At 47.3% G+C, this 26961-nt stretch overlaps 1 protein-coding gene across 5 annotated transcripts in view; it reads left to right on the top strand.

The window, feature by feature from the left end:
- The first annotated feature begins 5083 nt into the window (after positions 1-5083).
- The window catches only part of LOC140393873 (neuron navigator 1-like), a 970643-nt gene continuing 948765 nt past the window's right edge, over positions 5084-26961 (top strand). For 4 of the 5 annotated variants that reach the window (XM_072480425.1, XM_072480424.1, XM_072480429.1 and 1 more), the window contains exon 1: positions 5085-5272. The gene's annotated coding sequence lies outside the window, so the exon portion shown is untranslated. Of the gene's footprint in view, positions 5273-26961 lie in introns of all 5 variants that reach the window. The other variant, XM_072480430.1, reaches the window with a different exon arrangement.

Consider the following 26961-nt stretch of genomic DNA (forward strand, 5'->3'; position numbering starts at 1 on the left):
TAGGCCTGTTAGTTGTAGAAGTAGCTTAGAAGTAGAATTTATGCATGAGTAGCGATTACTGTGCTTTGATTTGAATCTTACTAATTGGTGTATTGAGTGTCCCTATCATTACTTGAACTTGAACCTCATGGTGGTATCATAAAGATACCTGGCGACTTGAGAGCAAAGGTTATAAAGCAGAGCCAATTGAACCAACCAAAAGTTAGCAACAATTGTTGCTCAGTTTGAGTTCCACAGGTACTATTCGTCTCCAGATTTCATAACATCCTTTGTCCAAAAATAGGCAGAAAGGTTGAATGTCAGAGATGAAGTGGCAGCCCTTGGCATTAATGCAGCATATAACCCAGTGTGGCATCACTGTGACAGTGTCAGACTTGGATCAGCTGGTAGCACTCTTGCCCCTGAGTCTTTAATTCCACCATCTGCCATGGTGGGATTCGAACCCTGGTCCCCAGAGCATTACCCTGGTCTCTGGATTAGCAGTCCAGTGTCATTAACACTGTGCCACCACCTCCCCTGATCTAAATCCTGGAATCCCCACCCCACCCCTGCCCCCCACCCAAAACAGCATTTCAGGAACACCACACAGAACATAGAACATAGAACATAGAATGATACAGCACAGTACAGGCCCTTCGGCCCACGATGTTGCACCGAAACAAAAGCCATCTAACCTACACTATGCCATTATCATCCATATGTTTATCCAATAAACTTTTAAATGCCCTCAATGTTGGCGAGTTCAATACTGTAGCACGTAGGGCATTCCACGGCCTCACTACTCTTTGCGTAAAGAACCTACCTCTGACCTCTGTCCTATATCTATTACCCCTCAGTTTAAAGCTATGTCCCCTCGTGCCAGCCATTTCCATCCGCGGGAGAAGGCTCTCACTGTCCACCCTATCCAACCCCCTGATCATTTTGTATGCCTCTATTAAGTCTCCACTTAACCTTCTTCTCTCCAACGAAAACAACCTCAAGTCCATCAGCCTTTCCTCATAAGATTTTCCCTCCATACCAGGCAACATCCTGGTAAATCTCCTCTGCACCCGCTCCAAAGCCTCCACGTCCTTCCTATAATGCGGTGACCAGAACTGTACGCAATACTCCAAATGCGGCCGTACCAGAGTTCTGTACAGCTGCAACATGACCTCCTGACTCCGGAACTCAATCCCTCTACCAATAAAGGCCAACACTCCATAGGCCTTCTTCACAACCCTATCAACCTGGGTGGCAACTTTCAGGGATCTATGTACATGGACATCTAGATCCCTCTGCTCATCCACACTTCCAAGAACTTTACCATTAGCCAAATATTCCGCATTCCTGTTATTCCTTCCAAAGTGAATCACCTCACACTTCTCTACATTAAACTCCATTTGCCACCTCTCAGCCCAGCTCTGCAGCTTATCTATATCCCTCTGTAACCTGCTACATCCTTCCACACTATCGACAACACCACCGACTTTAGTATCGTCTGCAGATTTACTCACCCACCCTTCTGCGCCTTCCTCTAGGTCATTGATAAAAATGACAAACAGCAATGCCCCCAGAACAGATCCTTGTGGTACTCCACTTGTAACTGAACTCCATTCTGAACATTTCCCATCAACCACCACCGTCTGTCTTCTTTAAGCTAGCCAATTTCTGATCCACGTCTCTAAATCACCCTCAATCCCCAGCCTCCGTATTTTCTGCAATAGCCTACCGTGGGGAACCTTATCAAACGCTTTGCTGAAATCCATATACACCACATCAACTGCTCTACCCTCGTCTACCTGTTCAGTCACCTTCTCAAAGAACTCGATAAGGTTTGTGAGGCATGACCTACCCTTCACAAAGCCATGCTGACTATCCCTGATCATATTATTCCTATCTAGATGATTATAAATCTTGTCTCTTATAATCCCCTCCAAGACTTTACCCACTACAGGCGTGAGGCTCACCGGTCTATAGTTGCCGGGATTGTCTCTGCTCCCCTTTTTGAACAAAGGGACCACATTTGCTATCCTCCAGTCCTCTGGCACTATTCCTGTAGCCAATGATGACATAAAAATCAAAGCCAAAGGTCCAGCAATCTCTTCCCTGGCCTCCCAGAGAATCCTAGGATAAATCCCATCATGACCCGGGGACTTATCTATTTTCAGCCTGTCCAGAATTGCCAACACCTCTTCCCTACGTACCTCAATGCCATCTATTCTATTAGCCTGGGTCTCAGCATTCTCCTCCACAACATTATCTTTTTCCTGAGTGAATACTGATGAAAAATATTCATTTAGTATCTCGCCTATCTCTTCAGACTCCACACATAACTTCCCATCCCTGTCCTTGACTGGTCTACTCTTTCCCTAGTCATTCGCTTATTCCTGACATACCTATAGAAAGCTTTTGGGTTTTCCTTGATCCTACCTGCCAAATACTTCTCATGTCCCCTCCTTGCTCGTCTTAGCTCTCTCTTTAGATCCTTCCTCGCTACCTTGTAACTATCCATCGCCCCAACTGAAACTTCACACCTCATCTTCACATAGGCCTCCTTCTTCCCCTTAACAAGAGATTCCACTTCTTTGGTAAACCACGGTTCCCTCGCTCGACGCCTTCCTCCCTGCCTGACCGGTACATACTTATCAAGAACACGCAGTAGCTGATCCTTGAACAAGCTCCACTTATCCAGTGTGCCCAACACTTGCAGCCTACTTCTCCACCTTATCCCCCCCAAGCCACGTCTAATGGCATCAAAAATATAATGGTTCATGATGGTCGCTCATCATTATCTCCTCAAGGTCAATTCGCATGGACAATAAATGCTGGCCTTACTAGTGACACCGACAGATCAAAACGAACATATAAAAAAAAAGATCAAAAGTAATACTGCTCCATTTCCTGAAAACACCATTCTTCCATTGAATGGCAGTCGGGGGCTGAATCACTCCAATAGATAGGAAGTTTAAAATAAAGCCATGACAAATGACAGGCAATTTTTTGAATTTCTTCATTGCACTCCCTCTGAGCTCCCCACTGCGAGTGCTGGATTACAGCATCGCCTGACAAAGTTAGATATCACTCGTTGGATCAGAGTTGTTAGAATGTGCACTGGTGCTTAGAGAATCTCTGAAATACACAAGGGCACCCCCCATGTAATCCCTCCAGTTAACGTTTGTTTCCAATAACCTGCCAGAGCATGACAAGAGCTATAAACACTGAGGATATGTTAGGAGTAACATCTGAGATGGTCAGGAGTGGAATGGATTGCAAGGGCTATTAGAGCTGTGTTTATTTCTAAGGGTGACATTCATCAAAATTTTTTAACTGTGAAAGATGATTTTCACTTTGCGCGAGTAACAATATGTGACATGCTTCTTACTACACATTCCTATTGCTGTGTTAGATACAGATATATTATCACCATTTATATAGCAGGGCCCACTGGATTTGGCTAAATGTCAACACAGGAGTTAGGTTCTGGCCTGACAATGAAATATTAATGAAGCCAAATAATGTGAAATCCCCTTCAAGGATGCTTGTGTTTGACATCAGGTCGAGTAAAACGTCAGTGGGGGGGAAGGTCTAACTGGGTTCACTTAGGACCTCCTGCAACTCTGCAAACGTAGTTGCATAATGTTGCAAAGGCATTGACAAAGAGTCTCCAGACTCGAAACGTTAGCTCCCTTCTCTCTCCACGGATGCTGCCAGGCCTGCTGAGATTGTCCAGCAATTTTTCTGTTCCTGATACAAATGTATTGCAGTCTTTTTCTTTAAAATCTTTTGAGAAAACCAACTCCCCTGCCCAAACTCTCACGTCATTGAAAATAAATGTAAGCATGCAGGGAACTCTCGCCAAGCAACCGAGGGCAGGGACTCACAACATACAGCAGTGTTTTTCAAACTTTTTTCCCGGGGACCCATTTTTACCAACCGGCCAACCTTCAGGACCCACGCTGGCCGACCTTCGCGACCCACCATTTTCTCTTACCTTGTTTGCTGCTGACAAAATGGAGGAATCGCAATCGCGCCCAAAGCACGTTCGGGGGTGGGGGGGGCAGGCGGGGGGGGGGGGGGGGGGGGGGGGCGTGACCTGCTCTCTCCCTTCCTTCAGGCAGGAAGATTACACTGAATTAAAAGAAAATCTTCTGCGTCTCCGATTGTGCAAATTCGCGCCCAACGGTTGCAGCAGCCGGCAAGCGGCCTTCAAAATGACGGCCACGACCATATTTTAAAAATGCAGCTGCACTGTGCATGTGCACCAATGAGAGGGCATGTGTGGTGAATGTATAATTACTGATAATTCACCAGTGCACTGTGTTATGTTATTAACCCTGTGGGCTCTACCTATGGGCCATTATGTGGCTTCACCCACAGGGAATATGTTGGGGCATGTACGGGCTCCGCCCATGGCTCTACACCCTTTACGGGAAGTGTAAGAGCTGCTGACCTGCGGGGCCGCCTTCAGTGTTGTACCGGTCACAGGCAGGCTCAGTTCTAAGCTGATTAAATACACGGTTTACTTCTCCACGTGTCTTCGAGTGAATTGATGGTCGCATCAGCATGCATGTGCAGTGTGCCCGCATTTTTTTTAGATGGTCGCGGCGGTCATTTTGAAGGCCACTGCAGCCGGCATTGTTAAAAGTCGTCTGCTGCGACCGTTGCGCGTGAATTTGCGCAATCGGGAGCGCCGTGATGGATGGCTCCACGACCGTACCGACACCCGCCCACGATCCTCCTGCGGGTCGCGACCCCCACTTTGAAAATGCCTGACCTACAACATAACTCAAGTTGCCAACTGACCTCTCCAGTTGCCAATCTCAGGCCACACAACTGGTGCAATGAGAACGCCCGCCTTTGAAATGAGTCACGTTTTTGACCAAAACATTAAACTTTTAACGCGTTGACGGGCAAATCTCCACTTCGGCTGGGGGGTTTGTCTCTGCAATATTGTGCATTTGCTTTCCCCAGCAATCTGGGACCATTGCTTTAATTGTCTTTCCACAAAAGGAGCTGCCTCTGGGCGAGGGAGATAGCGGGGGCGGTGCGAGCTTCTCAGCAAAGGGGGTGGCACCGAATCTGCTTGCGGGAAGGTAAATGCTTCGCAGCGCGTAATAAGCGGCTGCCGCCTTGTCTTGGAGTAATGTGTGTGTGTGTTGGAGGGGGAGGGAAGAGTTTAATTTAAGAGAAGGATGACCGTGCTGTAATTGTCCCTGTACCGCAGTGAAGTGTGCCTTGTTACCCCGCACGGCTGGAGGAGGGATCGGTCGGCAACATTTATTTCCGATGAAAGGTAATTACTTGAGAGCGAAGAGAACGGGGGATTGCCACGCTTTAAGACCAGTGCCCTGATTTGTTTGCGGCCACACAATAGGCGCTCGCATTTGTATCAACAGCGCCCTGTTGAGACGGAGGGGTCAGTTCCCAGGGTCGATTGATCTCGCCGCAGATGTATTTCCATACAAAACTTTAAATCTGCCTTCCTCCCCCCTCCCGTGCCCCTGAATAAATAAACGGCATCACCAATAAAGCTGACATTTAAATAAGAAATTAATACAATATCGTTCCTAAACTCTTCTCTTCCAGTGGTGTCCACCCATTCTTTACCATTGGTGTTTCTCACTCCCTTAATAACTAAAATTACATTAATCATCACCTTCTGGGAGATTATCTTTGAAGGACGTTGTATCGTTAACATTTACCAGAGGAGGTTTTTTTTTCATAAAAAAGACGTTTTACTTTGTACAGCGTTCCTCTCAAGCAAACATTGCAATATATTCACATCAAAAGAAAACATAGATATGAATCTAATTCCGTTCTTCAGGGCAAGGGTAGAAGCTGGGATCCAGTTCCGGATAGTAAAAATGCACATTTGTGTCCCGCAATTTCTTTTATAGCAGTGATATAACTGGAACCCGGTTAATCGATTTGTTGCGAGCCTATTACTTTTTGCACTATCCATGCTGAGTGGTGTCTTGAGTTCTGTGAGGGTGGAGGTAATATTTTCACCCCCGTTTGTTAGTCTGTTTCTCAGCAAACAATATATCTCCAAATCTAATAGAATGGATTTCAGCTAAATTGAATGCCCTGGATAGGGTATTTTCGAAGGGAGAGCTGATCAGCTTGGATGAAGATAATGGAATTTTGTCAAGAATCAATTAACATTGGAATGTGGGGCAGATTGACTTTTTAAATTTTAGAATAACGTGGCTCCTTTTATGTACAATGTTGTTGATTGCTTTAGAATGTTATGGATTGTGTCAGCTGCTATGGTGGAGTTGTCAAAATAGGAGCAGAGTTTTCAGAGCAGGTTATTGGTTGTGGGTTGACCTAAGGCCTTCTCCGTGAGATGGAAGCTCTTAATAAAAAGATTAATTTTTTTAGCCTTGCAGTTACAGAACATCAAATAGGCAGAAGAAAGAAGGAAGAGCTGCGTAATTGCAATAACGTGGAGTTAGCACAGCATGTCCGATGTACGCCCTCTATTCAGTGCCTTCTTCATTTAGGCCAGGATTTTAGGACCCCACCATGGTGTGCTCAGCAGTTGTGGAGAGCCATTTAATTGCTGTTTGCTCTGGTGGGACTGTAATATCCCGCCAGTCATGAGGGGCCATAAAATAATGGCCCTAGTTTCTATTGTAGTAGGTGTCTGCAAATATGATTTTTACATTTGTATATTTAACAGTTTTATGAAATGCCGACTCAGGGACTGTAAAAGTTTTATTTACTTGGGACTTATTTACTTCCCTTAATAGACAATAACTTTATTCTGTCCTTGTCCGGTGTTGTAATTGAGGACATAAAGATGCGAGTAAAGCTTTATCATTCATCCAGGGTTGAAATACAAACCAAAATTGTGTTCGTTTCCTGGTAAAATCATTCAGCAAAATACACTATTTTTATAGTGCTGTGGTTCCAATTTTTAACATTTTAAATATTGTTTAATTGCATTGAGAAGCGTGAGTATAGAAGCTATTTGGTAAGCACAGTAAGGTTTGTGCTCTGAATATGCTACATTCTCAGTGAATGATGTCAGTATGCAATAGAACAATAGCTAAAGTGGGTGGAAATCCTTCCTGTTTTCTGAACTGGGCATCAGAAACAGCACGTTATATGGTTCAGTGAGGACTGAACTATACAGGCTGAGACGGTTGTAGGTTCAAAGCCTGGCTTACACAGAATAGTTGATTTCAGCTGTGGTGCCATTAAGATCGCTGGAGATGGCTCCAACATCCCTGATTAAAATAATCTTTCCTCTTGTATACCTGTGCAGTTGATGTGGAGGATAAGATTGGATTTGATAGTATTGAATCCAGTAGTTTATTGCTCCCAGCCCTGGTTCTCGCATCAACAATAGTGACACAGCAAGTTACTAGAAGGTCACTTTCATTAATGAATCACTGGGACTGTTTGTCAGTTTTTGGGAAGAGAAGAGGAAGGAGAGAAAAAGTATTATAGCGTTTGCACCACACAAGTGCCAGGTAATGACTGTCTCCAACAAGAGAGTATTTAACCACCTCCACTTGACATTCAGTGGCATTAGCATCACAGGATCGCTCAATATCAACATCCTGGGGGCGGGTGTGGTGGTGGTGGTGGGGGGGTTAAAATTGACCAGAACCTGAACTGAACCCGACACATAAATATTGTTGCTACAAGAACTGGTCAGAGGCTGGGAAATCTGAGGCAAGTAACTCCCCTCCTGACTCTCCAAAGTCTGTCTGTCATCTACACAACATAAGTCAGGAGTGATTCTGGAATGGTGCCTGCAGATCGGAAGAATGCCAATGTAACCGCACTGCTTAAGAAAGCAGGGAGTAAGAAAACAGACCTATAGACCTGTTTGCCTGATGTCAGTAGTAGGAAAAATACTAGAATTTATTTTGAAGCATGTTATAACTGGACAGTTAGAAAATAATGATTGGATTGGGCGGAGTCACCATGGATTTACAAAAGGGAAATTATGTTTGACAAAACTGTTGGTTTTTTTTTAAGGATGTTACTTGCAGTAAGTAATGGAAAACCCTGGGCGAGATTCTCCACTCCTGCGCCGGTTGGGAGAATCGCCTGGGCCGCCAAAATTTCCCGGGACGCCGGTCCGACGCGCGCGATTCTCCCAAGCGGCGGGAACGGCCCGGTCGAGTTCTGCGGGCCGCATGCCGGAGAATCGCCAGAGACACCCAAAATGACGATTCTCCGGCACCCCCGCTATTCTCAGGCCCGGATGGGCCGAGCGGCCAGGCCAAAACGGCGGGTTCCCCCCCGGCGCCGTCCACACCTGGTCGCTGCCGTCGGGAACAGTGCGCGAACGCTGGGGGGCGGCCTGCGGGGGGGCGAGGGGGGATCCTGCACTGGGGGGTACCTCAAATGTGGGGTGGCCCGTGATCGGTGCCCACCGATCGTCAGGCCATCCTCTCTGAAGGAGGACCTCCTTCCTTCCGCGGCCCCGCAAGATCCGTCTGCCATCTTCTTGCGAGGCGGACTTAGAGAGGATGGCAACCACGCATGCGCGGGTTGGCGCCGGCCAACCCGTGCATGCGCGGATGATGCCAGTTATGTGGCGCCGGCTGCGTCATCTATGCGGCGCCGCCTTTACGCGGGCGACAAGGCCTGGCGCGTGTAGATGACGCGGCCCCAATCCTAGCCCATTGTCAGGGCCTGAATCGGTCGGGATCGGGTCCGTTTCGCGCCGTCGTGGACCTCGATGGCGTTCACGACGGCGCGGCCACTTCGGCGCGGGAGTGGAGAATCCCGCCCCCCGAGTGGCTGTGATTTGTTTGGATTTTCAGAAGGCTTTTGATAAGATCCCACACAGGAGGTTGGTAAATAAAATTAGAGAACATGGCATATAGGGGATAATATTGGCATGAGTTGAAGATTGATTAATGGACAGAAAACAGAGAGTTGGAATAAATGAGCCATTTCAGAATGGCAGGCTGTGAATAGTGGGTCACCACAAGAATCACTGCTTTTTAATAATCTTTATTGTCACAAGTAGGCTTGCATTAACACTGCAATGAAGTTATTGTGAAAAGCCCCTAGTCGCCACATTCCGGCACCTCTTCGAGTACACAGAGGGAGAATTCAGAATGTCCAAATTACCGAACAGCACATTTTTCGGGACTTGTGGAAGGAAACCAGAGTACCCGGAGGAAACCCATGCAGACAAGGGGAGAACGTGCAGACTCCACACAGACAGTGGCCCAAGCCGGAAATCGAACCTGGGACTCTGGCGCTGTGAAGCAACAGTGGTAACCACTGTGCTACCATGCTGCGCTCTGTGCTATTGTGCTGCCTCCAATAGGCTCCAGCTATTTACAATCTGTATCAATGATTTGGATGTGGGACCAAATGAAGTTTGCAGATGACGTAAAACTAGGTGGAAATGTAGGTTGTGAGGAGCATGCAAGGAGACTTCAAGGGGACTTTTACAGAACATGGCTGATGGATTATAATGTGGAAAAATGTGAGGTTATCAACTTTGATAGGAGGAGCGGCGATGCAGAGCATTTCTTAATGGTGAGAGATTGGGAAGTGTTGATGCTCAAAGGGACCTGGGTGTCTGTTCAAAAGTCACTGAAAGCTAACTTGCAGGTCCAGCAAGCAATTAGGAAGGCAAACGATATGTTAGCCTTTATAGCAAGAGGATTTGAGTACAGGAGTAAAAGATGACTTGCTTCAATTACATAGAACCTTGGTTAGGAGTATTGTGTATGGTTTTGGTCCCCTTATCTAAGGAAGGATATACTTGCCATGGAGGGAGTGCAGCAGAGGTTCTACAGATTAATTCCTGGGATGGCAGGACTGTCCTAAGAGGAGAAATTGAGGAGATGGGGCCTGTATTCTCCAGGGTTCAGAAGAATGAGAAGTGATCTCATTGAAACTAGCAAAGTTCTTCAAGGGCGGGACAGAGTAGATGCAGGAAGAGTGCTTCTCCTGGTTGGGGGTTCTACAACCAAGGGACAAAGAACAAAGAACTAACGGACAAAGAACAAGTAAAAGTACAGCACAGGAACAGGCTCTTCGGCCCTCCAAGCCTGTGCCGACCATGTTGCCCGTCTAAACGAAAATCTTCTACACTTCTGGGTCCATAGCCCTCTATTCCCATCCTATTCATGTATTTATCAAGATGCCCCTTAAACATCACTATCGTTCCTGCTTCCACAACCTCCTCCGGCAGCGAGTTCCAGGCACCCACTACCCTCTGTGTAAAAGACTTGCCTCGTTCATCTCCACTAAAGCTTGCTGCTCGCACCTTAAACCTATGCCCCCTAGCAATTGACCCCTCTACCCTGGAAAAAAGTCTCTGACTATCCACTCTGTCTATGCCCCTCATAATGTTGTAGACCTCTATTAGGTCACCCCTCAACCTCCGTCATTCCAGTGAGACCAAACTGAGTTTATTCAATCTCTCCTCATAGCTAATGCCTTCAATACCAGGCAACATCCTGATAAATCTCTTCTGCACCCTCTCTAAAGCCTCCACATCCTTCTGGTAGTGTGGCGACCAGAATTGAACACTATACTCCAAGTGTGGCCTAACTAAGGTTCCACACAGCTGCAACATGACTTGCCAATTTTTACACTCAATTCCCCGGCCAATGAAGGCAAGCATGCCGTATGCCTTCTTGACTACCTTCTCCACCGGTGTTGCCCCTTTCAGTGACCTGTGGACCTGTAATCCTAGATCTCTCTGGCTGTCAATACTCTTGAGGGTTCTACCATTCACTGTATATTCCCTCCCTGTATTGGAACTTCCAAAATGCATTACCTCACATTTGTTTGGATTAAACTCCATCTGCCATCTCTCCGCCCAAGTCTCCAAATGATCGAAATCCTACTGTATCCTCTGACAGTCCTCATTGTAGTCCGCAATTCCACCAATCTTTGTGTCGTCCGCAAACTTACTAATCAGACTAGTTACATTTTCTTCCAAATTATTTATATATACTATGACCAGCAAAGGTCCCAGCACTGATCCCTGCGGAACACCACTAGTTACAGCCCTCCAATCAGAAAAGCACCCTTCCATTGCTACCCTCTGCCTTCTATGACCTAGCCAGTTCTGTATCCATCTTGCCAGCTCACCTCTGATCCCGTGTGACTTCGCCTTTTGTACCAGTCTGCCATGAGGGACCTTGTCAAAGGCCTTACTGAAGTCCATATAGACAACAGTCTCAGAATATGGGTAAGCCATTTGGGTCTGAAGTGAGGTGGAATTTCTTCGCTAAGAGAGTAGTGAATCTTTGGAATTTTCTACCTCAACGGGCCGTGAAAGCTCAGTCGTTGAGTGTACTGAAGACCGAGATTAATAGATTTCTATATACTAACAACATCAAGGGTTATGAGGTTGGCGCACAAATGTGGCATTCAGGTAGATGATCAGGCATGATTGAGTTGAATGGTAGAATTGGTTCGAGCGGCTGAATAGCCTACTCCTATTCCTATGTTCCTATGTGATGGAACACTCTCCATTTACCTAAATAATATACAAAGCATCCAGGACAAAGCAGCCTGTTGATCGGCACCTCATCCATCACTTTAACTTTCACTCCCTCCATCACTTTTTTAAAAAAAATGTTTTTTATTAAAAAATGTTCACAGATTATCACAATAGAACCCCCCCTTTACACAAATAAAAAAACAAACAAGAACAACAGTGCATAAATAAACAAATAGACGTCAAACAGTAAACAATAGTGCATCCCCTACCAGACACAAACTTCCCCCCCACGTCCCCCCCCCCGGTTGCTGCTGCTGCTGAACATCGCCTAACGTTCCTAGACTACCAGGTAGTCTAGGAATGGCTGCCACCGCTTGAAGAACACTTGCACAGATCCCCTTAAGGCAAATTTCACCTTCTCCAATTTAATAAACCTGCCATGTCATTAAGCCAGGATTCCACGCTTGGGGGCCTCGCATCCTTCCACTGAAGCAGAATCCTTCGCCGGACGCCTCCTGCACTCCCGGGACTCCCTCCATCACTGATACACAGTGGCAACTGTGTGTACTGTTGCTCTTTTTAGCCTTAGTCTATTGGCTCTGATTACGTCACCTTTGCTCACGAGTCGCCAGGTATCTTTATGATACCGCCACGTGGTTCAAGTTCGGGTTATGATTAATAATACAGCACACCGCTTAGTAAGGATTGAAACAACAGTCATTTATTATATACAACAAGCAATATTAATACCCTAATACTACTTTCTATATAATAAACCTATCACTACTGGCCAATATTTAACTTAGGAAGAGCCCACCAGGTCAGGGAAACGAATGGCTTGTCCAATCAGATCTGGCCCGCGGGATTCAAAAGGCTGCTACAGGCCAGTGGCTAGGTGTCTCTACCGGATAGCGATCACTGGATTCAAACTTACAGTTGCCGGTTGCTGGTCTTGCGAAGGTCTAGAGCAGGCGAAGAGGAGAGAGAGAGATCTGAACTTGGCCCCTCACTTTTATAGGGCCCAGGGGCTTCCCGCCTCCTGGGGCGGCCCTTGGCCCTGAGTCCCAAGTGATTGGATTTGTCCCCAATCCCTGGGGTCGATGTGTCCAATGGTGAGGCGATTCCTCGATCGGGGGGTAGTCGTTCACCTGTCTTTGTTTCGGCCACTGCAGGCGCCGACAGGTCTGGCCCGGTATTCAATTGCTAATATGTTGCAATTGTTCCCAGGGATAGCCGATTTAACTGCAGATGTCTGGATAGATGGGCTGCAAACAGTCCTGAATGTAACTGCAAATACCTGGGTTGATGGGCTGTTGATAGCCCTGAGTATCGATCTGGGCTAACTTCCCCAGAGCCGAATATGCAATACTGTCTGCAGCTGCCTGCTTGTGTCTTGTTAGCTGCTTTTCCCAGCAGTCTTTCGGGTTAGCCATGTCAAACTGGGTTTTGGCCAGATTAATCGGAACACAGCCATTTTACGTGGCTACTTCCCGCCTTGTGATCCTAACGCAAAGCGTGCAGGATCACATAAATGTTGTCCTCTTCGTTCCCTGACCGGGGGGGGGGGGGGGGGGGGGGGCACCTCCTACATGGCCACTACTCTGACCCTAGCTATGCACAAAAATTTACCTAAACAATTCTTGAGGGCGCTATGTCAGGCAGGGGCATGTATCTATAAAAAAAATAAACTGGGAACCTCTAATTTTACCTAAACAATTTTTCAAGCATTATACAATCTTATCTCTCTAAACATACAATAACAATCACAACATTTAATATATTCTTTCCTGGCTTGGCAGTCAAGCTCAGGATCATACATTTCCATACATTTTCTTTTTATTTACAGGAAAAACTGCCAGTGCATGTTTTATTATTCATATGTCGTGGGGGTCTGGGGTCTGGTCATAGCCGAATATCGGGGATCGGATCCGATAGACCGGGGTTCGAGCGCGGTACGCTCTCCTTTTCCACTTGCGGAGGCGCACGGTCTGTACTGCACAACTGAGTATTGCCAATGCCAACAGTGCCTCAATGATGTATGATAAGGAGTACCAAGTTATGAACGTGGTACACCAGGATAATGCAGCGTGGTTGGTGACTGGGCCGTGAAGTGTTAACAGTAAAGGGGTTTGGAGTGATGGGGTCCGCGTTCTCGCGCAACCAAAAGTCCAGCACAAACATGTTGAGCACGATGAAAGGAGTCCTCATGGCTGTCTTCTTTCTTTCCTTTTCCTGTGTTCGCTGGTTTTCTCCGGACTTGGAGCTTCTGGAGTTCTGTAAGACAAGCGTAGTGTGTGTAAATACTTCGGTTTAATATCTGGTGTGTTAGTGTGTCTGTCCTTCTTGAGGCCAATTAAACCCTTATAATTGGTCACAGTATGTGACTCTCCCCCCATTTTTTTTTTTCAACACAAATGTTTGGACACGGCACACTTCCCAATGGTGGACCAGTGCTAGGTTTATCATCCAAATGTTCCAGGATGTAAATAGCATGTGGCAGCAACCCAAAGGTTGCCTAAATAAAGTAAACTGTTATTGAAAGAAAAGGTCGAATGAGGTGCGTGTGGGCCGCGACGGGTACGATTTGGGTGGAGTCCCCGGGTAGGACGGCTACCAATACCGTATCTTCCCTACCCGAGCGTTTTTGACCAACTGGGGGGTCCCCAGGCAGGGCGGGTCTCACGCCGTTTCTCCACTGCCTGAGCGACCAAAGAACGGACAAAAATGTAGTCATCATGGTGGGGTTACTGTTCTGATTCGACCATCAAATCAGAAGAGTAGCTACGATCGGGTGTCTGAGGCAAGTCCTCAGAGGTATCGGCCGAATGGGCGTGTGGCGGTGGTGGGTGTCTGAGGCAAGTCCTCAGAGGTATCGGCAGAATGGGCGTGTGGCCGCGGTGGGTGTCAGTGGGAAAAGTTAAAAAGTTCAGGTGAATGGGTGTGGGACGGTGAGAAAATTCTCCTGTAGGATGAACAACATTTAACAAACAGACAGACAACGTAAAACATTCTGCAGGTTCCATCAGGAAGGACAACACTTTTCACCACGTGTCTCCTTTAAATCATCATGTGGACACCTCAGTTCTCGGTTGCGAACAGGGTCGCAAAAGGGTTGGCGGAGTCAGGCCCGAGGTCGTCACCTTCTCCCGGGTGCCAAACTCTGGAGTGGATCAGGGCGGAAAGAGCTGCGTGGTGTGAGTTGGGATCGTCCTCGTCGTTGCGGACGAGTCTGCAGGAGTTGTCGCGGTGCCAATGAGTGGTGTCGAGTTGGGTGGGAACAATGTCGGGGTCGTCCGTGTAGTTCGGTGGTCGGTGGTGGGGTTTATTTAAGTAGGTGATGAGGAAGGGGTCACTGGAGTTGAGGTCGGAGTTGCTGGGTGTGGGACCAAGATGGTAGGGAGGCGTGCTGTGGCTGTCATCAGAGTCACAGTCGCTGTCTGTGCTGCTGCAGTCTGTGGCCGTTCCGGGGCGGAACGTAATGTTCGTGGGTGGAGTCGGTGGAGAGTCCGTGTCTGGGCTGGACGTGGAAGGGGTGGGAGTGGTCACGTTGGATGTGGGCGGGGTTTGGTCGGCTGCGTCAAGCATGACGTGGTGGGAGTGGTTTGACTGTGCTCCATAAACCTTGAGCTGGTTTATGTGAAACCATGCAGTCTTACCATTTTGGTATTTAATTTTATATACCGACGGGCTTATTTTGTCCGTAATTGGATAGGGACCCGAGTATTTTGGTGAGAGAAACGTGCTAGGGTTGTACACGGACAACATTACTTGCTGTCCTATGTTGTACTCCGTGGCATGTACTGCCTTAGCAAAACAGGCCTTGCTCTGTTTTCTTTTAGTGCCAAGTTTAACAGCGGCTGCTAGCTGAGCCGTTTTTATATTTGCAAGTAGTTGTTCCACGGCCTTCTCGTGGGTGAGGGCTGTGACTTCGGGGCTGGTTAGGTCTAAACCTAGCAAGTATTCTGTCCCTTTCATGGGGCGTCCGGTCATGAGGGTGTGCGGGGTGAAACCTGTGGAGGTGGAAACAGTGTTACGCAAAAACATCAGTGCAAAGGGGAGGACCGAATCCCAAGTGGTGTTGTTTTGCTGGACCATTTTTCTAAGGGTGGTTTTTAGGGTCCGATTCATACGCTCCACTATAACATTCGACTGAGGGTGGTACGCAATGTGACATTTTTGGGTTATGCCAAATATCGTGAGGACGTTCTGCATGACCCGTTCCGTAAAGTGAGAACCTTGGTCCGATTCAATACTGCGGGGGAGTCCCCATCTTGTGAAGATATGGTGGGTTAGGATTTTGGCGGTGGTTTTCGCGGTGTTGGTGCGGGCTGGAAATGCTTCCACCCACTTTATAAAAGTGTCAATGACCACCAGAACATATTTATAGCAAGGGGGCAATGGACCTATAAAATCGATCTGGAGGTTAGTCCAGGGGCCGTTAACGGGTCGGGTGTGGCTGAGATGTGCCTTTTTGGCATACCTATCTGGGTTGTTTTGCGCGCAGATGAAGCAATTTTCGATGTAATGGGATACATCCTCTTGAAGATTTGGCCACCAACAAAGCTGCTTGAGGTGGGCTGCGGTGGGTTCTATTCCCTGGTGTCCCTGGCCGTCATGGAATAGACATCATCTGATTCCTATCTTGTACAGGAACCACAGAAAGGCTGTCTTTTAGCACCACACCATCATGTGTGGTTATGGTATTCCGGAACCTCTCGTATGAGGCTGGAAACGTCCCTTTCACGATCTCAGTGAGAGCACTATCCTGCTTCTGGGCCGCTACTAGATCCTCGATCCTAGTCTGCGCGATCTGAACTGCACTCACTGGCGCACTCACTGGGGCGCTCCCGGGGGGCGTCCAAAAGTACCCATGCCTGGATCCTGCCTTAGCCAGCGCGTCGGCTTTTACATTTCCAGGGGGGGAAGAACGATGGTGGCTGCGGACTTTTATAATGCCAAAAGTCCTGTTCTTGGCCTTTTCCAGAATATGGCGGAGTAATGGGGCTGAGGGGAGGGGCTTTCCATCCGCGGAAACAAATCCTCTTGTTTCCCAGAGGGGCAGAAATTCGGTGAGGCTGTTGCAGACATACAGACTGTCTGAATATATGTCTGCTGGGCTGGGGAAGGAATCTGGGTGGTCTACAATGTAGGCGATGGCCGCAAGCTCTGCTGCCTGCGCGCCTAAGTGCCCGGGCAATTTTAATGCGATTTCTTCGAGGGCGCGTCCCTGCGCGTCCTCCACATAAATCCCACAACCTGTTATGCGTTGCCCATCCAGGATTGTGGAAGATCCATCCACATAAATCCTGATGGGGTCACACGTGTCCGGGTGAGGGGGTTTCTGAGATGGAGTGGCTAGTTTTCTGGGGGGTGTTCTGGCTATAAAGGGGCCTGTATTATGGTGGGGCGAGATGATTTCACACTCATGGGGGGTTCCGGGGTATTGTAGATTGTCCGCTAAGTATGTGTCAGTCTTTGTCCGTTTTACTGTGATGTTCCGTCCTTGTAAGAGAAGAGTCCACCTAGCAGCGCGGATTTGGCTGACGGTACCGTCTTTAAGTCGTCCGTCCAGTAAAAGATGTGTGGGGGTGTGTTCGGTCAAGATGGTGATGGGGTTCAGTCCGGTAATGTAGGAAAAGTACTGGACTGCCCAGAAAACTGCGAGCAGGTGCCTCTCACAGGCTGAGAATCCCTGCTCCACAGCATCTAAAATCCAGGAGGCATAAGCCACGGGTCTTAGCTGGTCGTGTCGTTCCTGCAGGAGCACGGCTGAAAGGGTGCGGTCTGTGGTCGCTACCTCTATTGCGAAAGGGGAAAGCGGGTCGGGAACTTGTAGTGCGGGGACGGCTATGAGTGCCTGTTTTAGTGATTCCACAGCCTCCGTATGCTGCGGAAGCCATTCCCAGGGGGTTCCTTTCTTTAGGAGGTCTGAGAGGGGCGCTGCCTTGCTGGCGAAACCATCAATGTGGTTTCGGCAGTCGCCAACCAATCCTAAAAACGATCGGAGGGCTGACACGTGTTGGGGAAGGGGCAATTTAGCAATCGAGTCAATTCTTTTGTGCTCGATCTCGCGTTTGCCGTGTGTGATGATAGTACCCAAATATATCACCTTTTCTTCCAATATTTGGGCCTTTTTGGGGTTTACTTTACAGCCAATGGAGTGTAGTAACTCCAGGAGTTCGGACAGAAGCACAATGTGCTCTTCCTTTGTGTCTGTCTGCAGTAGTAGATCATCTACATACTGTACCAGACATTCGGGGCGAGAAAATTTTGCTAGTCCATTTGCCAGCTGTCGGTGGAAAATGGAGGGGGAGTTGTGGAAGCCTTGTGGCAGGCATGTCCACGTGTACTGCTGAGCTCGGAAAGTGAAGGCAAATTTGTACTGGCACGCCTTTGCCAATGGAATGGACCAGAACCCATTACTGACGTCCCAAACCGTGAAATATCGGGCATGGAGTCCCTGTTTGAGCATGGTCTCGGGACTTGTTGCAACGGTGGGGGCTGCTGCGGAGGTGACTTTATTGAGTTCCCGATAATCAATGGTTAAACGCCATGATCCGTCGGGTTTCCTTACTGGCCAAATCGGGGCATTGTTAGTCGAGGCTACCGGTCTTAGGACGCCCTGTTCTAACAAGCTCTCTATGACCTTTAGGATTTCTCCCTCTGCTTCTAGGGGAAATCCGTACTGTTTCTGGGGTCTTGGGTCGGGTCCGGTTATCTGTACGGAGCCGGTCATCCGTCCACAGTCGTGTTTATGGGTTGCAAATGCTGCCCTGTTTTTCTGCAGGACTGCCCTAACCTGTCTGTCCGTGCTGAGTGTGCTGGGGTTAAACCAAAACTCGCCTACGGCGCTGATTTTGTTCATGTAGTCCCCTATATTGAGCGTTGCGGGGGCTCTAGCGGATTTCGCCATCTTCCAGACATACTGGTTCACTGGATCGAAGGAGAGGTGGTGTGAGTTCATAAAATTGATCCCTAAAATGTGCTCTGCTGTTGGGGGCAGGTCGACTAACACTACGGGGTGCTTTGTATTCATATTTCTGATCTGGATGGGTACAGGGGTCGTGATATGCCCCTGTTGTGAGTGGCCTGTGAAGCCGCTGAGGGTGATAGTGGATGTAGTGGGCCACGTGTCCTTACCAAGGGTGGAGGAATTTAAGGTTGTGCGGGACCGTCCTGTGTTCCAGAGAAGCTCGATCGGCTGTCCCCTAACCTTTGCTGCGACTACGGGTCGTCCTGACCTATCCCAAAGGGTATCGCAGACCCAGCTGGGGGAGCCTGTACACCGTCAGTCCGTTCCGGTCACGTCTGTCTGATTGGACTGGGCGCTAACGCTATGTATGGGCTCTGCCTTTTTCTTATTGGGAGTGCCGGTCTGATGGGCTCTCTGTGGGTTTTTGGGGCCATTGCATTCTCTAGCAAAATGTCCCAAGTCTCCGCAATTGTAGCACTCTTGCGGTTTGGCTGGGGGGCTGTTCTTTCCCTCGTTTACCAAGGCGGGGTTGTGGAGAGTGGTTCTTACTGCCTGCACGTCTGCGGCGGCTTGGTTTTCCTCGGGGGTTCTAGTTGCTGATTTGCTGTGAGCCGCTTGTTCCCAAACGCGGGACAATCTTTTGACCACCCACTTTTCATTATGAGCCTCCTCCGAGGGGTCATAATTGCTACAGGCATTCTGTCCTGCTTCCGTGGCATGGGAGATAAGGGTGCGGGTCCACTTGGCCATACTGTCTGGGGACAAATGGGCACGCTCTACGTTGCCGAAAACGGCTTCAAAATGAACCCACAAGCGTCCTGCGAACGCTGTGGGGTGTTCAGACTTTTTCTGTCTGCATTTATTCAGACCGTCTACGGGGTCGCCCCGGTTGTACCCGATCGCATCCAGGATGGCGGTATGCATTTCTGCAAGGGTGCCTCCTCCTACATTCTGTGGGTCAGGAAGGGCTGCTGCGACCGATGGGTCTAAGCTGAGGACCGTGAGCTTTACCTGCTCTTTCTCATACAGGCCACACATGGTCGCCTGGTGTTTGACGGTGGCAAAGAAATGGTGTGGGTCTGAAGTGGGGAGGAACGGTGTGATTTTGGCACACGCGTCCCGTAATTGGGTCACTGTGAGGGGGATGGAATATAAGACTTCCGCCTCGTCTGCTGTGGCGGTGCGGTGGGTTGTTACAGGGTTCATGGGAGCCTGTATTATCTGTTGTGTGGGGGGGTGGGGGTGCTTTCCTCCTTTGGGGTTGTCCCTGCGCACATGCTCCCTGAACATATCTCTGTGCTGTCTCTTGCAATTCTTCCCAATCAGGGCCGTCTTCCTGGTCTAAACTTCCCCAAAGGTTTCTTGAAATCCCTTTTGGACAGAAAGCAGTGCTTTCAAGTCTGCAATCTGCTTTCGGCACTTTGCATGGTCCAAAGTACTCTGCCTTTGTTCTGTGGTTGTGGCGTGGAGCGCTCTCAAGGCTGCCTTGAGATCACTGCGTTGTTTCTGGAGCGTCTCTACCTGGTTTTCTGTTTCTTTCTTTACCAGGACTGCACGCTGCAGGTCCTGATAAGCCTTTTCATATTGTGACTGGAAACTACTCAAGTGCGCCAGACAAGATTGGTGACCCCGTTTGGCGTCAGCCACCTCTTCGTCCTTTGCTGCTAATTTCCCTTTTAACTCCAGGTTCTCTTTCTCAATTTCGCATACATCGATTTTACTCATCCGATGTATGCCTTCTATTTCCTTGCGGAGCGTCCTGACGACCTCCTCTGTGCCTCGCAATTGTGCCAGACAGGACACAATTGCCATCGGCTTGCGCGCTTTTGCTAAACTCTTTTTGTGGATCTCACTCAGGTTCTCCCACCAAGTATGCCCGATACTTCCAGGACCTGAGTCGTCGTTATTGCAGAAATCCTTCCTTTGCCCTGCAGAAATTTGTGGATTTCCACTTCCCAAACGGGACACTGTCCCGCTCCTACGCTGCTGACTGGTGCGACAGCAAAATCTTCGGGGTTCATGAGGCGCTGCATCGCTTGCATTGCCTGCATGGCTCTCTCTTATCTGCTCGTTACGTTGGAATTTGGAACAGAGGGCTAAGGTGGTGTGGTAGATGCGGGTACGGCTTGCGCTAATTTCCGAAATACCAACTGCCGATAGTTTTGACGCAACAAAAAAATCTATCAGTTTTGCCATAAAACCCTGTTAGTTACGCATGCATATACACACTTCCGAATTGTGAATTATTAACCAGAACCGCTTGAACACTTGTGGGTTTTTTTTGTTGCTTCCGATTGGATTCTAATTCAAAATGTTGGGGTTCTCCCGGAGTGGTTTTCCACTTCTAAGTCGGGTCCATTCAGGATGTCGCCAATTATGTTGCTCTTTTTAGCCTTAGTCTATTGGCTCTGATTACGTCACCTTTGCTCACGAGTCGCCAGGTATCTTTATGATACCGCCACATGGTTCAAGTTCAGGTTATGATTAATAATACAGCACACCGCTTAGTAAGGATTAAAACAACGGTCATTTATTATATACAACAAGCAATATTAATACCCTAATACTACTTTCTATATAATAAACCTATCACTACTGGCCAATACCTAACTTAGGAAGAGCCCACCAGGTCAGGGAAACGAATGGCTTGTCCAATCAGATCTGGCCCGTGGGATTCAAAAGGCTGCTACAGGTCGGTGGCTAGGTGTCTCTACCGGATAGCGATCGCTGGATTCAAACTTACAGTTGCCGGTTGCTGGTCTTGCGAAGGTCTTGAGCAGGCGAAGAGGAGAGAGAGAGATCTGAACTTGGCCCCTCACTTTTATAGGGCCCAGGGGCTTCCCGCCCCCCAGGGCGGCCCTTGACCCTGAGTCCCAAGTGATTGGATTTGTTCCCAATCCCTGGGGTCGATGTGTCCAATGGTGAGGCGATTCCTCGATCGGGGGGTGGTCGTTCACCTGTCTTTGTTTCGGCCACTGCAGGCGCCGACAGGTCTGGCCCGGTATTCAATTGCTAATATGTTGCAATTGTTCCCGGGGATAGCTGATTTAACTGCAGATGTCTGGATAGATGGGCTGCAAACAGTCCTGAATGTAACTGCAAATACCTGGGTTGATGGGCTGTTGATAGCCCTGAGTATCGATCTGGGCTAACTTCCCCAGAGCCGAATATGCAATACTGTCTGCAGCTGCCTGCTTGTGTCTTGTTAGCTGCTTTTCCCAGCAGTCTTTCGGGTTAGCCATTTCAAACTGGGTTTTGGCCAGATTAATCGGAACACAGCCATTTTATGTGGTTACAGTACCTTATGCAAGATGCACTGCAGAAACTCAGTAAGACTTCTCCAACAACACGTTCCAAATCCACAACATTTACCACCTTGAAGGACAAGGGCAGCACCACATGGGGACACCGGCCCTGCAAGTTCCCTTCCAAGCCACACACCATTGTAACTTGGAAATATGCTGCTGTTCTTTCACAGTCATTGGATCAAAATGCTGGAATTCCCTTCCCAGCAGTACTGTGGGTGTATCTGTACCAGATGGACTGCAGCGGTTCAAGAAGGCTGCTCACCAACACCTTCTAAGGACAATTATGGATGGGTAATAAATGCTGACGTTGCCAGTGACGTCCATTTCCCGTGAATGAATTGAAAGAAAAAAACATGTTTGTGCTACAGAGCTTTGTTGAGAAAAAAAATGGTTGTGCTCCAGAGTTTTCTTCCATATACTGGTATAATAGCAGTTATTGTTTTAATAATCAGTCATAAAATAACTATGCAAGATACTTTATTTAACCTGAACTGTTTATTGGTCACTTTGTTTCATGAACTCAGGCAACCATGAAAAGTCTTTCTGACAAAGTAAGATGTTTCAGTTTTATTTTATATTTCAGTCCAAAGATCGTCAGCACAAAAGGTGCCCATTTTTTGTCTTTGTGTTTCTTTTTAATATAAATTTAAAGTACCCAATTCTTTTCTTTTTTCAGTTAAGGGCCAATTTAGCGCGGCCAGTCCACCGACCCTGCACACCTTTGGGTTGTGGGGGTGAGACTCACGCAAACACGGGGAGAATGTGCAAACTCCACACAGACAGTGACCTGGGGCCGGGATCGAACCTGTGTCATCAGCGCCGTGAGACAGCAGTGCTAACCACTGCACCACTGTGCCGGCCATGTTTCTTGATATGTTTTCTCCTTCCCTTGGCTGTGCAGTTTATTTCTTTATGGGATATAATCACCACTGGCTGGGCAAGCAATTATTGTCAATCCAAATTGCCTTTGACAAGATGGCGATGGGCTGCTTCTTGAACAACTGCTTCAGTCCATGTGGCGCAGGTACAACTACAGTGCTGGTAGGGATTGAGTTCCAGGATTTTGATCCAGCCACAGTAAAGGAATGGTGATACCTGCAAACATTTTGTGACCCTTCCTGCTGGCACAAACATCTGGTCCTGTTGAAGGTGACCCCCACAATGCTTTCCCTAGAGGCAGAGGGTGCAGGGCACGCAAAACCACATAAACATTGCGGAGTCAGAAGATCTCACCACTAAACAAAGGCAGGCGACCTTCTGCAGGGGGAGCGGAAAATTCTGCCCATAGTTCAAGTCAGGATAGTTCATGACTTGGAGGTGATGGCTGTGTTCCCATAAACCTACCACCCCTGTTCTTTGAGGTGCTAGAGGCCACATTTTTCGAAGGTGCTGTGAATTCAATACAATGCATCATGTAGAAGTTACATTCTGCAGGTGATGGATGGCCTAATATAACAAGCTGCTATGTCCTGGATTGGGTCAAACTACCTGAGTGTTGTTGGAGCTGCACTCATCCAGGCAATTGGCATGGTATTCCATTACACTCCTAACATGCCTTATAGGTGACGGGCTGACTTTGGGAGTCACTATGTGAGTTATTCACAGTAGGATTCCCTGCCCCTGACCTGCTCTTGTAGCCACAGTTGTTATGAAGATGTATCACACAGAATATTCATTTATAACGTCATTGGTAACATATATATGTACAAATTGAACTTTTGAAAAGTATACATTTGCTAAGCAAAGGACACTGACCTTCAGCAACCAGTATGTTGCATTAAGGACACAAGCTGTTTTATGGAGACACAGGGTGGAATTTTCCAGCTTATCGTTCCAGTGAGATTCTCTGGCCCCGCCAAAGTCAATGGACTTTTGAACAGCTTATCGCATTTTTTGGCCACGCCCCTGCTGCAATGGGGCCGTAATATTCTACGTACAGAGTCTATGGAGCTCTGAAACAATGGCTAAAATAAGCCCAGATTGAAACCAGAGAAAGGTCACGCAACCCAGTTCTTGTGTGCAAATTTGGGTGTAAAACTGGATTTGAACGAACTGCTTTAGAGTCACAGGGCCAACGGCCTCCTCTCCTCTCATTTTCCTTGAAACGTCTCTCATCAAAGCTGAACTGTGTATGATTTGAAAGCCCACCAGAAGATCTCATTGCTGCAAACCAAGAGTCCTTATAAGAAGGATTCCGAATCAACACCACCATATCCAAGGGAAAAGAGAATCAACCAGCCAAAGTGCAGAATGACTGCTCCAGTTAGAAACCCAAGTACCAGAAACTACTGTGTAAACAAACATCTGGACAATCCATGAATATTTTGTTTTCTGAGTTTACTTTGTACTTGGCCAAGTTTTAAGATCTGATACCCTGCAGGATTTTAATTCTTTTTGCATGCTAGTTGGGGTGGGGAATGTTTTTGCAATATTGTGTCGTTCAACATATTTGTGCATAATATTTGTACATTGTAAACCCTTTGTTAATTGCTGCATCTTTACCCGAGTGAGTTTTAGCAATAAACCTAACTCTTTACTTGTTACCTTAAGGGAATTGGCAGGGTTTTTTTTTACAATGAGCTACACACACTTTAGTATGTTTATATTGAGTTGGCAATATCACCTTTTAAAATTCGAACTCTGTTATAACCAACTGAGGAGTGGGATAAAGAGAGGAGCCAGCTCACCTTTCTAACCTCATTGTAATACAGTATCGATATGGCTCGCCTATAAGCTTCTAGAAAAGCACAACCCCCAGAACGTTGATGGTGGGGCATTCAATGATGGTGAAGCCGATGAATGTCAAGAGTAGAGAGTGAGAATCTCTCTCATTGGTGATGGCCATTGCCTAGCACTTTATGTCACTTGCCAGTTATAAAGCCAAGCTTGAATGTTGTCCAGGTCTTGCTGCATGCATGTTGATCGGTGGAAATGTGGATATGTTTTCAGAAAAGGAAAAACATGTAGTCATGTTTTATTTGTGCTGCTAACTTGGGCTGGAACATGAACAGAGCCCAGAATGAGTTTTAACAGATACTTGATCTGGGAAATGCGTGTGACATGGGGAGGAAAGGGAAAAGTGAATGATCAGTTAGGTATTGAAACCTGCATTCCTACAATTTGGAGCACTGCTATAATCTTCGGATGCACTAATAAATAATGTAACATTTTTGAAATTATTTAAGTTGGAAAATCGTAAGCACTTAGGCCATGGAAATTATGTATCAGACTGTTTTCTCTGCCAACTCCTTTGCATATATGCCAGGCGCCACTATTTTATTGTAATCGATCGACACAGAATCCTATTTTAGCTTTAGTCTTTCTGGAACTCCATTCTGCCTTTCTAGTTTTAACTTTTGCATGTTTTACTTTCATGTCGCTCAGTTAGTTTCTCCTTTCTCTGTCAGATCTGGCTGTTTATTCCTTTTGTGTGACTTCACTTTTCATTTTTAACCTTTCTATTCTGATCTATCCTTCAACATTTTTAATGTTTATTTCCTTCTCCTTCTGTTTTTCCACTCCAAGTAGAGATAGAGAGCAATTGCAGGCTGTTGTTGGATATCCAAAGAGATCAAGATCAATGTACACCCAATCCAGAAGTCTTTGGCTGGAATTTTCTAGATTCTACCCCCCCCCCATTTTCCCATGTCGGAGGGAGCTCAAAATTGGTTGCTGGTGGGATCTTCCGGTCCCGCCGAGGTCAATGATGAGTTTGCATGGTTTGCCCATCGTGCTGCTGGGGAACCCGAGGGGTGGGTCAACATTGGCCAGATCGGAAGATACCACCGGTGGAAACGGCTGGAAAACTGCCCAAATCCCACCTTGTGCGATGGGGTCATCGCAATACCTGGTGTGGGCCAGCAACACCTGCACAAATGCATTGGCAGAGATAATCCTGAGGGGGGATTGACTCATGTGGTGCAATTTTCCCTTTTCTTCTGAAGGTTTGGAAATTTTTCTCAGGCCTCAGTAGAACCCTTTGCTAATTCTGGAATCTGTGATGCCTTTTAGGGGTATAAAATTGGAACTGCAATAATATTGTAGGAATTTGCCAGAGACTTAGAGAGACACTAAATGATTCCAAAATGAACAATATTTATGAGTCTCTCTGGATCAACAGCACACAAAAAAGGAATTTTTAATATTGGTTGGCTGTGCTGGAACAAGATGGACCTGCCTGCTCTTGGCACCAGAAAGCAAAGTCTACATTTTGAGACTGGAATTAATGTTAAAATATGAATAATTTAACAAAGATCACGGGTAGAACTTCAAACCAGCCTGCCCGGTGAGATTCGGGTGGGACTCTGTTAAAATGGAGTATACAAGTTTAACCTCCCATTCCATCTGGAATCCAGCTGGGAATCATTTAAACTGTGATTAGATGGCTTAGGCATCTGCTGGATGCAGTTAGAAAGCTCATAATGCATATACAAATCTGAGGCCCAAACGTCAATGAAACCCCCATTGCAATTGAACTAAGGCCCACCAGGTGAAGGCAGGAATACTGCTTCAGGTTCCACATTGAAAGTTATGGTTGCCCCATTGCCCCAAATTCCACATTTGTCCCTCCTGAGAAAACCCTTCTGAAACCACCTTCCATGACTACTCTGTTTGCTGGCAACCATTCCTTTGGTTTTGGCAAATGACCTCTGACCACCAGAACTCATTTTCGGCCTCTTTCGGCAGACAGTTGCCAACAACATCCAGATGAGACTGGGAACTAGAATACTGTGGGCCTGAAACACAGTTGTGTTTTGAACACGTCCTGTCTCTTCCCAATCTTAAATCTGCTTTGTGTTTAAAATCAGCCCCCCCAACCCCATATTTCCCTGAAGCCTCAGGGCAAGGCCTCTGGTAAATTATCCCTGTATCTGAAGTTTCAAATGTCTTCATTAAATTATATTAGTGGAAAGGATGTTCTCGAGGCTTCCAAGAGACAACATTTAAAAAAAGGAATTTGTGAAATGGCTGTTACCAATTTTGAGTTTGCTTGGTATCTGTCATATTTTGCAGTGGCAGAGGCGGCCTGCCATTGACCAGCAGCGGGATCTTCTGGCCCCCCGCAATTGTCAACGGGGTTTCCCATTGTTTGTGACCTCCGTCACTGGGGGGCTCAAGGTGGGGTCACTGTCAGCAGGATCCCACCAGCAGGAATGGCTGGAAAATCCCGGCCAGAAAGCATTGAGTTGCAATTCCTCAAATTTATTCCCAAGTGTGGTTGGTTTTGATGCAGTACTGTATAAATACTGATACTTCCT

Source organism: Scyliorhinus torazame, chromosome 17 (assembly GCF_047496885.1).
Source record: "Scyliorhinus torazame isolate Kashiwa2021f chromosome 17, sScyTor2.1, whole genome shotgun sequence".
Taxonomy (NCBI): Eukaryota; Metazoa; Chordata; class Chondrichthyes; order Carcharhiniformes; family Scyliorhinidae; genus Scyliorhinus; species Scyliorhinus torazame.